Source organism: Artemia franciscana, chromosome 6 (assembly GCF_032884065.1).
Source record: "Artemia franciscana chromosome 6, ASM3288406v1, whole genome shotgun sequence".
Classification (NCBI taxonomy): domain Eukaryota; kingdom Metazoa; phylum Arthropoda; class Branchiopoda; order Anostraca; family Artemiidae; genus Artemia; species Artemia franciscana.
In genome coordinates, this window is record NC_088868.1 from 6,408,199 (window position 1) to 6,419,662 (window position 11,464).

The 11,464-nt window shown below is 33.8% G+C and overlaps 1 long non-coding RNA gene across 1 annotated transcript; it reads left to right on the top strand.

The window, feature by feature from the left end:
• The first annotated feature begins 1,406 nt into the window (after window positions 1–1,406).
• LOC136027965 (uncharacterized) lies at window positions 1,407–5,987 on the top strand. The gene is made up of 2 exons (XR_010617711.1): window positions 1,407–1,535; window positions 5,824–5,987. It is a non-coding gene; the product is annotated as an uncharacterized LOC136027965 (long non-coding RNA).
• Window positions 5,988–11,464: the final 5,477 nt, after the last annotated feature.

Genomic DNA, 11,464 nt, shown 5'->3' on the forward strand with positions numbered 1-11,464 from the left:
ACGGATAATTCGGAAAAATTAGAAAAAAGAGGTATTTTTAAGTTACGGATGTGTGATCGGATCTTAATGAAATTTGATATTTAGAAGGATATCGTGTCTCAGAGCTCTTGTTTTAAATCCCCACCAGATCCGGTGATATTTGGGAGAGTTGGAGGGGAAACCTGAAATTTTGGAAAGCGCTTAGAGTGGAGAGATCGTAATGAAACTTCGTGGGAAGAAGCTCTTGGCTCTTCCGACCTCGTCACAAGTGCCATATGAGTTCTTGGCTCTTGTTTTTGTTGCTTTATTTATTTGGCTAATATACCTAGCTTCCGCTACATCAATTCAGTATGCAAGAGTGACGAAACATGCTTTTTTTTCTTTTTTTAACGTAGAATTTCAATTCTACTTTACCAACTAACTACATGCAATTATTGTTTCAAATTTTTGCTTTGAATTTCCTTTTCTTTTCATCTTAAAAGTGCCTCTCCTAGGAATGACTGGCTTTTTCGGGGTAGTAAATAAGGGTACTCCCCCTTTGTGTTTTCTCCTCAGATATAGCTTCAGAAATCTATGATCTCATAACTGATATGAGCTTTATGATTATGTCACTTCTTGATTTTGTGTTTCTCGCAACATATTTACACATAGATTAACACCTCACCACTGTACCTGGTCCAACTTACCCCCCAAGCTTTATTTAGATAATTAAAATCAAGTTTTTGAAATGGAATGAATTCTTGTTCACTCCCTTAGGGAGAATAATGCTAAGCAATGCTAATTGTAAGTTCGGTCGTGCAAATTTTGAGCCTTTCTATAGTCATAATTTAGGATATTTGTTTTATTATTATTTTTTTTTAATAAAAAGCCAATTTCATGGGATTTTTCACGGAGGCAGGGAGGTGTGAGGGTTAAACAGCTAAAACTATAGGATTAACATCTTGTCTTTTGGTCACTAGAACATCCCTCTCATCAAGTCCTGGAAGTTTCTTCCAGGACTTGATGATATATGCAGGACTTGATGCAGGCTGCAGAATGCCAGCAGCCTGCATTCTGGTGGATTCGGATCGTTATCTTCAAGAAAGAATATTAACATAATATTATGATTATATGCATCTAGGTTGTCAAAATGACATATTTCCCGCACTGAACCTAGCAAATACTAATGTAAAATGACAAATAAGAGAGTTTAAAAGGTCAGAAACAGGATCGTATCCAGGATTTTTTTGGGGTGGGGGGGGGGGTAAAAACTTTGAAAAACCCTTCAAAACGTTAACATGCTACCAAATGGTTAACGTTTTGTTGGTTAACAAAACGTTAACCAACTTTAACATAAATAACAGCCCTCTCTTCATATCTTAGTGCCTTCTATGGTTCCTGCCGGTCTAAAATTACAATTTCATTAATGTTTTTAAAGTAAACATTTGTTTCTTCTTCTAGGCCTTCAATACTTTTATCGACGATATTTTTTCGTTCATTATAACAATGCCAACCTCACATCGACTGGCCTGTTTTAGAGATGATGTTGTCTTCGTAGTCTATCTTTACCAAAGATGGTAAGTAACGTTTTAAAAAAAAATCAAGTCCATGAATATCTAAAGTTGCTCCACAGTTTTGTTCTAGGCTGCTTTCGTGAACATTTATCAGTAGTCTCTTCTGGTCGTTATAAATCTACTAAAAGAAAACTCGCGGAAAAAAGCGATTTTTCTTGTTTTTGGAGATGGGGACTCAGACCCTCCGGTCTCGTGTTTTTGACCGTGTTTTGACTCGTGTTAGAGTTTACCGCCATTTTGAAGATTTTGGAGGGCTTTTCCAAATTTCTCAAAAATTATTTTAACAGTAAACTTATACTAGTATCATAAACTTATGTAATAGTTATCATAAACCTTAGAAAGTGTGAGCTTCAGTGTCGGTTTACTGCCTCAAAGACAGAGTCCACTAGTGAACTTTCACAGTGCACTATCTATCATCAAAATCTAAAGAAAATTTATACTTTGACTGGGAAATCTGACTGAAAACAAAGTGGAATTTTAAACCCTTTTGTTGGTGAGTTTATCAATCAAAGTGAGTGGCACCACAGGGAACTTCCTAAGTGGTAGATTTACTCAAATGTTAATTACTAAGAACTGTTTGTACATTTTTCCTCAGTGGGTAAAGAATACTTTTAGGGACTACCCTTTCGTGAACCTTAAAAAGAAAATTCTGCTCTGTTTGATCAAAGAAACAAAACTCACACTTTCTGATGATGCAAGTTTTATTAAATCTCAAAATCTCCATCTTGGGTAAAAGACGGGGGAAGTCAAATGGTTTTGATGTGGGGTTTAAATGGTTTCCTAAGATTGTCAGGAAAGGTCGGCTTTTGTATTTTATTGTTTATATTCGGATCTCTCGTCCAAGCTTTACAGGTTATGGCAAAATTGGCCAATGAATTCTTATAGTTTTGCCACATGAACTAAAATTTTTTTTACATTGGATAAGCCAGGGTGATTTTTTACGGTATCACTTTGCTTTAAATGACAAGGGTTTGCCCCTTTACAGTTTTTTTTTCCAAACGGCTTTTTAAATTGTTGGTCCCTGTGAGTTACATTCATGTAGTATTGTGTTTTTCAAACACAAGTAACTTTCTCAGAGATAGTCGCCAATGTGGAGGTGAATATATTTGGTTCAGGTGGTGCCGTGGAAAATCCAGATTTACTTCGAGGAGATACGGTTAAGAATATTCTCGATTTCACTCCCTATTCCTCAAGGTCAAAAAGTTAGGAGTCACAAATTCTCGAAAATCGTCACTTTTTCTTAGGCTGTAGCATTACTAATGGAGCATACTAATAAAGGTGATAAAGATGTGTCTCTTCTTGTCGTCTTATACGAAAATTAAGACAAAGTGAAATTCGTGCCCTATTATTTCTGTATAAGCTGCTTAAGCTGTATAATCCAACACCCTGAATGACGTCTCTGGTATAATCCAGGGTATAATCCAATATAATTCAATTGTAAGAACTGATCTCAGGGTATAATCTAATATCCTGAGTGACGTTTCTGGTAAAATCTTATGTATAATCCAATATAATTAAAAAGTAATTACTAATCTCGGGGTTTAATCCAATATCCTGAATGATGGTTTCTCCTAACTGGTGTTGCACCTTGTCTTTATTGGCAATAACGGTGTTAAATATCTTTCACGGGTATAAGGCGAATGGCGCGTAAACAATGAAGGAGAATGCCGTTCTATATCATTTAAGTTTTCTTATCATTTTTCCTATTAAATAAAAGTAAGTTTTTTGTACTGAAAGTAAGAAGCGACATTAGAACTTAAAACGAACAGAAATTCTTCCATATATGACTTGGGCTGCCCATTCATCAACCCTCACTCTTTACGCTAAGGTCTTAAAGCTCTTTAAAAATGGTTCTCATTCAAATTCAGTGGGTCTTTGTTTGAGCAGTCTTTCTTAAAGAATTTTGACTAAAAAGTCAAATTGTATTGTAAAGAAAGAGGATTGACGAAGGTCCAAGAAAATAAGGAAGGCCCTGAACCAGTGCGGGGTTGAGGAAATGCCTTTAATTCTTCTTAGTATGGCATCATTACCGGGTTAATAATTGGTTGGATGAAGAAGGCTTGGTTACTCCTGATTGTCTTAAATTTGCTGGTAAGGGAATGAACAAAGGTAAGAAAGCTGTAGTCTTTTCTAGTCGTGAATTAAGACATGCCCTGTAATTTGTGTAAATGTAAATACCTTAAATGTAAATGTAATACCTTAAATGAATGATAGAATTCAACAAATGAAAATATAGAGAAAATAGGTATAATAAAAACAGCAGTATTTTCTATTTTTAGTACATAAGCAGTGGCAGTTCTAGCCTCTCTTGCTCATGGAAAAAAATCTTGATTAGTCTTCCCCCTTCCCGACTCCAACAACATTTTCGGGCCAAATTTTAAGAAAATTTTCATTTATTATGCAAATTATTTTCAATTGGTTAATTAATTAATATTTTTTTTTTAAGTTTTTTAAACTTATTATTTAAACCTTTTTATCATTTAATTATTATAGTTTAATTTAGTCATTTAGGTCATTATTACTGAATTAATAATTATTATTTTTTATTAATTAATTAATTATATTTTAGTTATTTTCATTTATTAACTGCATCATCTTCTTTATTTTCATAAAAATAAAATTTCAAATATTACAAAATGATTATAACTGCTAAATTGTTTATTTGAAGTTTTGTGCCCCTAAAGTTTCCCTGGGGCAATTGCCCGTCCCCCCCTCCCTAAAAAATGCCTCTGTATATAAGTAGCAGATCAATATAAAGCTGTATCTCTATACTTTCATTTGTTCAATTCTGTGTATAACCTTCCTATGGGGTTTCAATATGTCACTTGTTAGTTACTATGTCTACCCTGTTAACGAGTTTATTTACCTGCATCTGTCTTATATTAATAATACAGGCCTGTCTTACCTGTCTTATATATATATTATATTTATATATATATAATCTTATAATAATTTATATACATAAATTTATATTTATAATACTTTATATGAATACAGGATTATCTATATTTACAATTGTTAGTTGGCAACTAACGACTAATGCTTGAAAATTCTTTTTTGCCTGCAAAAAATTCTTATTTTGTTTCTTTTTAGTGTTTTATTTTTTTTTTGTCTAAAAAAAATTGATTTCTAGTTTACATTGTATCTTATAAAAGGGTCTTCATAATGATAAGCATTTTTTTTCGGTTCTATTTCTGATCAGACTTCAAAAATTCAGAGTTTCATGAAAGTTTTATGGCTATCGACGAAGTGTATGTTTCTACCTGTAACATTTTTAAAATACTAGTAATATTTTCACCAGTCTCTTTTTTCCGAAATCTGTTTTTATTTAAAAAACTTTCAATTTTCAAATATTTTAGTGGGGTCAACTAGTAAAAACTCTTTTTTCCACCGCCAAAGGTTTTTTTTACAGCTTTTAAAATGTGCAAGATTTTTCTCTGTTCCATTTTATTTGTGAGTTGGTATAATAATAAGTTGGTATAATATATGTTTAACAAATCTGACGGAATTTGTTAAAGTCGGAACGAAAAACCTACCCGATTATTTGAACTATGTCTGGTGTTTGGTCGAAAGCGATATTTTTGAACAGATTTTCGACATTTTTTAGACAAAAAGCGACATTTGTAGGGTCTTTATGTCTAAAAGTGCTGCAAATGAATTGCAGCAGCCCATAGACGACAAAATTTGATTATTCCGCTTTGTTGATAGCTGAATAACTCTCTTGATTTTTTTTAATTTTAAAGTCTAATTTGCAAAAAGGACCGAAAGAGAATATTTGTCATTAGAAGACCCTTTTATATAATGGAAAAATTGGGATTTTTTAGACTAAAAAAAGTGTTAAGGTACCTACGAATTACCAAATATTCAAAAATCTTATTGATGTTCTGACCACCCTAATGCTTTCATTTATAGTCTAATAAAGGTTTGATCTTTTGAATTGATGCTGCACGATTAGAGTATGGCAGAATATTTAGTTTGCTTCGATCTCAGATACACTGGCAACCCTGTAAAAGTTTTTAAAAATATAATTTTTTGTTTAATTTTGACATATAATCTGTTTCTGAATGTTTGCAATTCTGAATTTTTAAAAATATGTTTCTGTCAAGACTATACTCCCCTTTTTTCTGTTCCTTGCTGGTCCGAATGAAATTGGAAGGGGGTTAAGGGAGGGGTGTGCATGTAGTCGTTGAAAGCTTCCATATATATCTTTTAAGAAGAAATTTAGATTTTTAGTGTATATCTCTGTCCTTGTTAATTAAATGAAAGGAAAATTATCAATCTTGTTTTACAGGCTATATCCTGTTGATAAAGCTAGAGTCAACGAGTATGGTCAATCAGGAGAAGACGAAAAGGAGAAAACAGAATAAGTCTTTTAAGACGTTAATTTATTTATTCATTTATTAGTTTTTGGTATATTGTTCGTTATTTGCTGCTGTTTAAAATGTTTGTATAATATTTTCTTAATTCTGGTGATAATCAAGTATATAGCAAGGGGCAGAGGTGAAGGTAAGGAAATGACTAATGTTTTCCCCTCTTTAATTTTTCTTTTCAGTTCGATTTTTATGTTGCCCTTGTGAACGCTTATTGGGTTTTTAGTCAAAAGCGTATTTTGGCATAAAAAGCGTTAAAAAAAAGGGTTGCTTTTCAGTAAAGATTTATGCTTTAAGAAGAACAGAAAAAGTTCAAAGAGTCATTATTGGAAATGAAATTGAAATCTTCTTCAGTATTGGTCAAATTAAACGTGAAATGTTGGTTTAGAAGGTCATTGAGGTCTATTTTTCACCGAAAATTTTATGACTTACTTGACTTTAGGCTTTTGTCAGACATTTTGGCGTTAAAAATGATGGGATCATGTGCCTCTAATTTGTCCGATCGCTTGCCAGGCTCGCGGCATCTATTACTTGGATTTGGGCTTCGAGGAGAAATTCGATGAACTTGTCTCTCAAACTAGGGGAGGGGGTCCTCTTGGTGGTTTCTATCCGTGCAGGGTGGGATTGAAGTCAAACACAACCCGTACTGAGGTGTCGTGTTGCATATGGAAGGGATGGATGTACCAGTGATTAGTGCACTGGGTAAGTTGTATTAAGAAAGCAGTTTGCGAAGCACCTAACGCAAAGATCTGGTTTCTGAAAAAGTCAGTCCAGTTGACAACCTCGATTTTTCAAGGATGTTTAGTCTGAGCGTCATCTGCAGTCTTGAAGACATGTTTTGTGACTGACCAAGCCTCCGCTCCTTCAATGCTCATTGACGCGTTGTAAATACATATTTTAGAGTGGTAACTTACAGTTGACTTTCATGGTTCTCAGCCTCTCAAAAACTGATGACGCTCGGGCTATTCGAGGTGTAAGCTCTTTTGTGATCGGGCCATCCCTCGACAGAGAAAATGCAAGGTAAGTGAAATCTTCAACCACATGTATCAGGTTATTCCAAATGTTGACCAAATAGAAGAGAGGGACGTTGGAAGTCGATGGGCATGACCTTGGTTTTCTGCCAGGAAAGTGAATTTGGAGGCGAATGGAGTTCGTCCGAAATAAGGCAGACCCTGTCTGCTGACCTCCTGCCGCTGCATATGGGTATTTACCCCTAACTAAAAGCCCCATATTTTATTGGCAGTCTCAAGCTTAAAAGGTGAGTGGGACACCCCAGGGGTCCTCAGTATCTAGACAAGTCAACTCTAATCAGATCCCAGACCTAGAGTTGGCTGGGGCTGTAAACCTTTATCTGAAATGATTACGCAATGGAAAATGGGGCTACTGCCTTGGATAAAAATTTTATGATGAAAATTGAATCAGGGTTTCAGAGCTAGGGTGATGATGAGACGAATTTTGAATATCAGCGGCTATATATTAATTTTTCACTTAAAAAGAAAAACAAGAAGAAGCGTTAAATGACAGCTTTTCATTTTTTAAGTCTTTTTTTTTATAGTTTTTCTTACACAACTTGTATTTGGTCACTCCCAGCAATTGTGGAATTTCTCTCAACTGCTTGTAAAAGCGAAATTACAAAAAGATGTGAAGCCAGTGAGTGCATTGCAAGCGAATGATGTAAGCGGTATCTCTAGTAATTTTTGCTCTTTGAGTTCTTTAATTTTGTATTTCCTTTTATATTTATATTTTCAAAATAAATAAGAAACAATAGTAATGTTTTTAAACAATACCTTAAAATTAGAAGAAATGGCCTAAAAAGTAAAAAAAAACACATTTTTGTAAATTTTTCAATAATAAATTATCTTCTGCATCAAAAATTTTCTGACGAAAATTAAATCAGACATTCAAAATTAGACTGTTGGGTGGGTCTGGAATACCACTGATTATATGTTATGTAATATAGATAGATAGATAGATGTCAATAGCTTAAACTAGCGTCATATTTGATTTTTTCATTGCTAAATCTCTTCCGGTTGTTGCCGTCACTGTCTCTTTCACACAATAAGTATGGCTTCAACTGAAAACAATCATATATTTTATTGATCATTTGAATATATAGGTAGATAGATAGACAGATAGATTTATTCACACGAAAGCTCAGTTTGGTCATGGTGACATACTCAAAACAAGCGAAAAAATACAGGCGAAAAACAAAGCAAAAAAATAACGAAATCGAAAAAAATAAAGAAAGCAAAGAAAAGCAGAAAAAATAGCGAAAGTGAAAAGCAAGCGAAAAAATAACGGTTAATGCTTGAAAATTTTTTGTTTTACCAGTAAAAATTCTTATTTTGTTTCCTTTTGAATTTTTTCATTTTTTTTTGTCAAAAAAAATTGGTGTTAAATTTACATTGTATATTACAAAAGGGTCTTCATAGATAGATAGATAGATAGATTTCACAAGAAAGCCTAATTGGGCCGTGGTAAAACACTCAAAACAAGCGAAAAAAATACAGCAGCAAAACATAGACTGAAAAGACACTAATTATTTAAGAAAATCATCTACCTGGACGAACTTTTCAATATTATTTATATTTAAGTAACACCTACTTCTAAAAATTCCCAAAATTCAATCCCTCCCCTGATCTCCCTAACAAATATTTCCAAGCGCAACTCCCTATATTCCCCTAAAAAATGACGCAGACTCATCCATCTCTCTACGCGTAGGGTAACTGTAAGGACCGTCCCTAAATCTAATTCTCCCTAAATGTTAACGTTCTCCAGGAGGCATAAAATTTCCCCTTACATGTATTACCCATTTCAAATCTTTCGGAGCCAATCCCATTTTTAAGTATATATCATACATTACATAGAATAGCTTATATTATGCCGAAAAGTAATAAAACAAAGTTTCAAATGGTAGCATATTATTCTTTTAGCTTGTATCATTTTTTACAGTTAATCTCACACAAGTGCTATTTGGTTCACATTGCTCCCAGAAATCGTAGCATATGTTGTAACTGATAAGGAAAAGGAAAAAGAGATGGCAATGTCAAAGAGTTTCTAATAAAACAAGCTCAAAAGTATTTTTTTCAATAATTATTATTGTTTAATTCCATCAATTTTTTATTTCTGAGCCTCTAAATGTAGAAGAATAGAAAAAGAAAAGATTTTAAGAATATCTTTTAAGAAGTGTATAATTTTTTTTTAAATAATATTACATTGCCCATGTCACATTTATCCATAAATTGGAGCACGGTATAGCAACATTCTGTTTGGACTTGCTTTAACTAGTGGATCCCTATATGGTGAGTTCAGACCACATAGAAGTTCCATGCGTCAATCCTAATATGTAAAATAAAGATGTCAGTTATCAGGCGTACCTAGATGTTATTTGTGATCAGTGTCAGGTGTGAAGACGTTTGAAGAAGCTGTTGCCCTGTTTATTGAATAATTAGTTTGTTCAGATGATCAGGTCAGTTTGCTGCAGATGTAAAGGGTGTATTCATATCGGCTGTTAAAAGTTTTAAAACAAGAAAATATAATCTTGAACTGATCAATTATAGGGAGTAAATGAATCAGAAAAAAAAATCATCCGAGCAAACGTTGCGAAACAGGAAGTATTGAACATTTTTGCACTTTTGTCATTAACTAGGCTCACCTATCTTCTTGATGATATGGCTCAGGGACCTATGGTGCAAAATCAGAAGTTTCAAAGGCCTTAATCTATCAATATATATATATATATATATATATATATATATATATATATATATATAAGTTGCATTTATGTTTGACGACTGACGTCATTATAAGGATTGAGTATTATGACGTCATGTATGTATTTTGTATGTTTGTATATGCCGTCATTATAAGTTGACGTCATTTATATTCTCTGAGGCCAACCTGACTTTCATACATAATCATGATAGAAGGTAATAAGCTTACCTAAGCTATGGATGTCAGGTGACTGATTTTTTATTTTTTTTTCTTAAAACAGAAAATCAGAGAAGCTTTGGAAATTGCTAAAAATAAACCAGCCATCAATAAAGACAATGGTGAGTTTCATATTAGCGAAATTTGGGAACCAATCACCCATAAATTGAAAACTCACAAAAGACTCCACCCCTTTCCTAAAGGCCCAACCTCTTTAAGATCCACCAGGACAGCAGCCATCAACGCCTCTACCAAAATTCGGGCCATGGCACAACAATAACTCCAGGTTCGGCTCATAATCAGTGTTGTTCAGTGTTTTTAGTTTTATTTATTTAGTGATTTTACTTTCCGGCAAGAAATTTGAATTAACCTGATGATGACAGGCACAGGTCCTGTCGAAATTATCGTTAGAAGAAAAATCAGTCACCTGACATCCATAGCTTAGGTAAGCTTATTACCTTCTATCATCATTATGTTGACGTCATTATAAGTTGACGTCATTATAAGTATATAAGGCTTTGTATATGACATCATTATAAGTATATACGGCTTGCGATTCAAAGAGAATATTTAGTATCAATCCTACAATAGCAGAAGAAACAGGCAACGAATCAAATCGTGCGAGAAATTTTAGTATAAATCCTACAATGGCAGAAGAAACAGCCGAGGAAGCGGCTCAGAGATCATGCCAAAAGGTTTGTGGCTAAAAGAGAAAGTAACAAAAGAAAGCATGCCGAGGAATCACAAGAACAACGTGAAAACAGGCTTGCGGCTCAAAGAAAAATTACCAAAAAAATCGTGCCGAGGAATCACAAGAGCAACGTAAAAGCAGGATTGCGGCTCAAAGAGAAATTACCAAAAGAAATCGTGCCGAGGAATTACAAGAGGAACATGAAAACAGGCTTGCGGCTCAAAGAGAAATTACCGAAAAAATCATGCCGAGGAATCACAAGAACAACGTGAAAACAGGCTTTGGGCTCAAAGAGATAATATAGGGGAGATAAATAAATGACGACGGGGACACAGGGAATATTGGATTAGCAATCACCATCAACAAAGCTCAAGGGTAATCATTAGAAAAATGCGGTATACATCTGAATACGGATTGTTTTTCCCATGGACAACTATGTTGCATGTTCAAAACTCATTAAACCTGACAATCTATTTATATGTACAGACAATGGGACAGCGAAGAATGTTGTATTTTCGCAAGTTTTACGTAGTTAAAAACATATATATATATATATCTATATTCACAGGTGGGACACAACTAAAATGGCGTGTAACGACTTACGCGCGCGGGGGGGGGGAAGCACCCCCACCAACAGCTAGTTTGCATAAATATTAATTTGGAACATTATGGGAACCATGATAGATCCCCGTTGTTAGCGCTTTTTGTATTAAAAACGAGCGTGGCAAAAAAGAAATATATTAAAAAAATATATATCTACTGGAATTAAAGAGCTAAGTTGAAACTTAAAATGAGATTTTAAAGATTTAAAACCGATAAGAAATCGCAAGAAAACTTCTGGTTATATTATAGCTATAACTAATTCTCTTTTTTTTATACCGATTAAATTTTTTTGATTAAGCTCCTGTTTAACAGTAAACATTCATGACAAAACTTATACT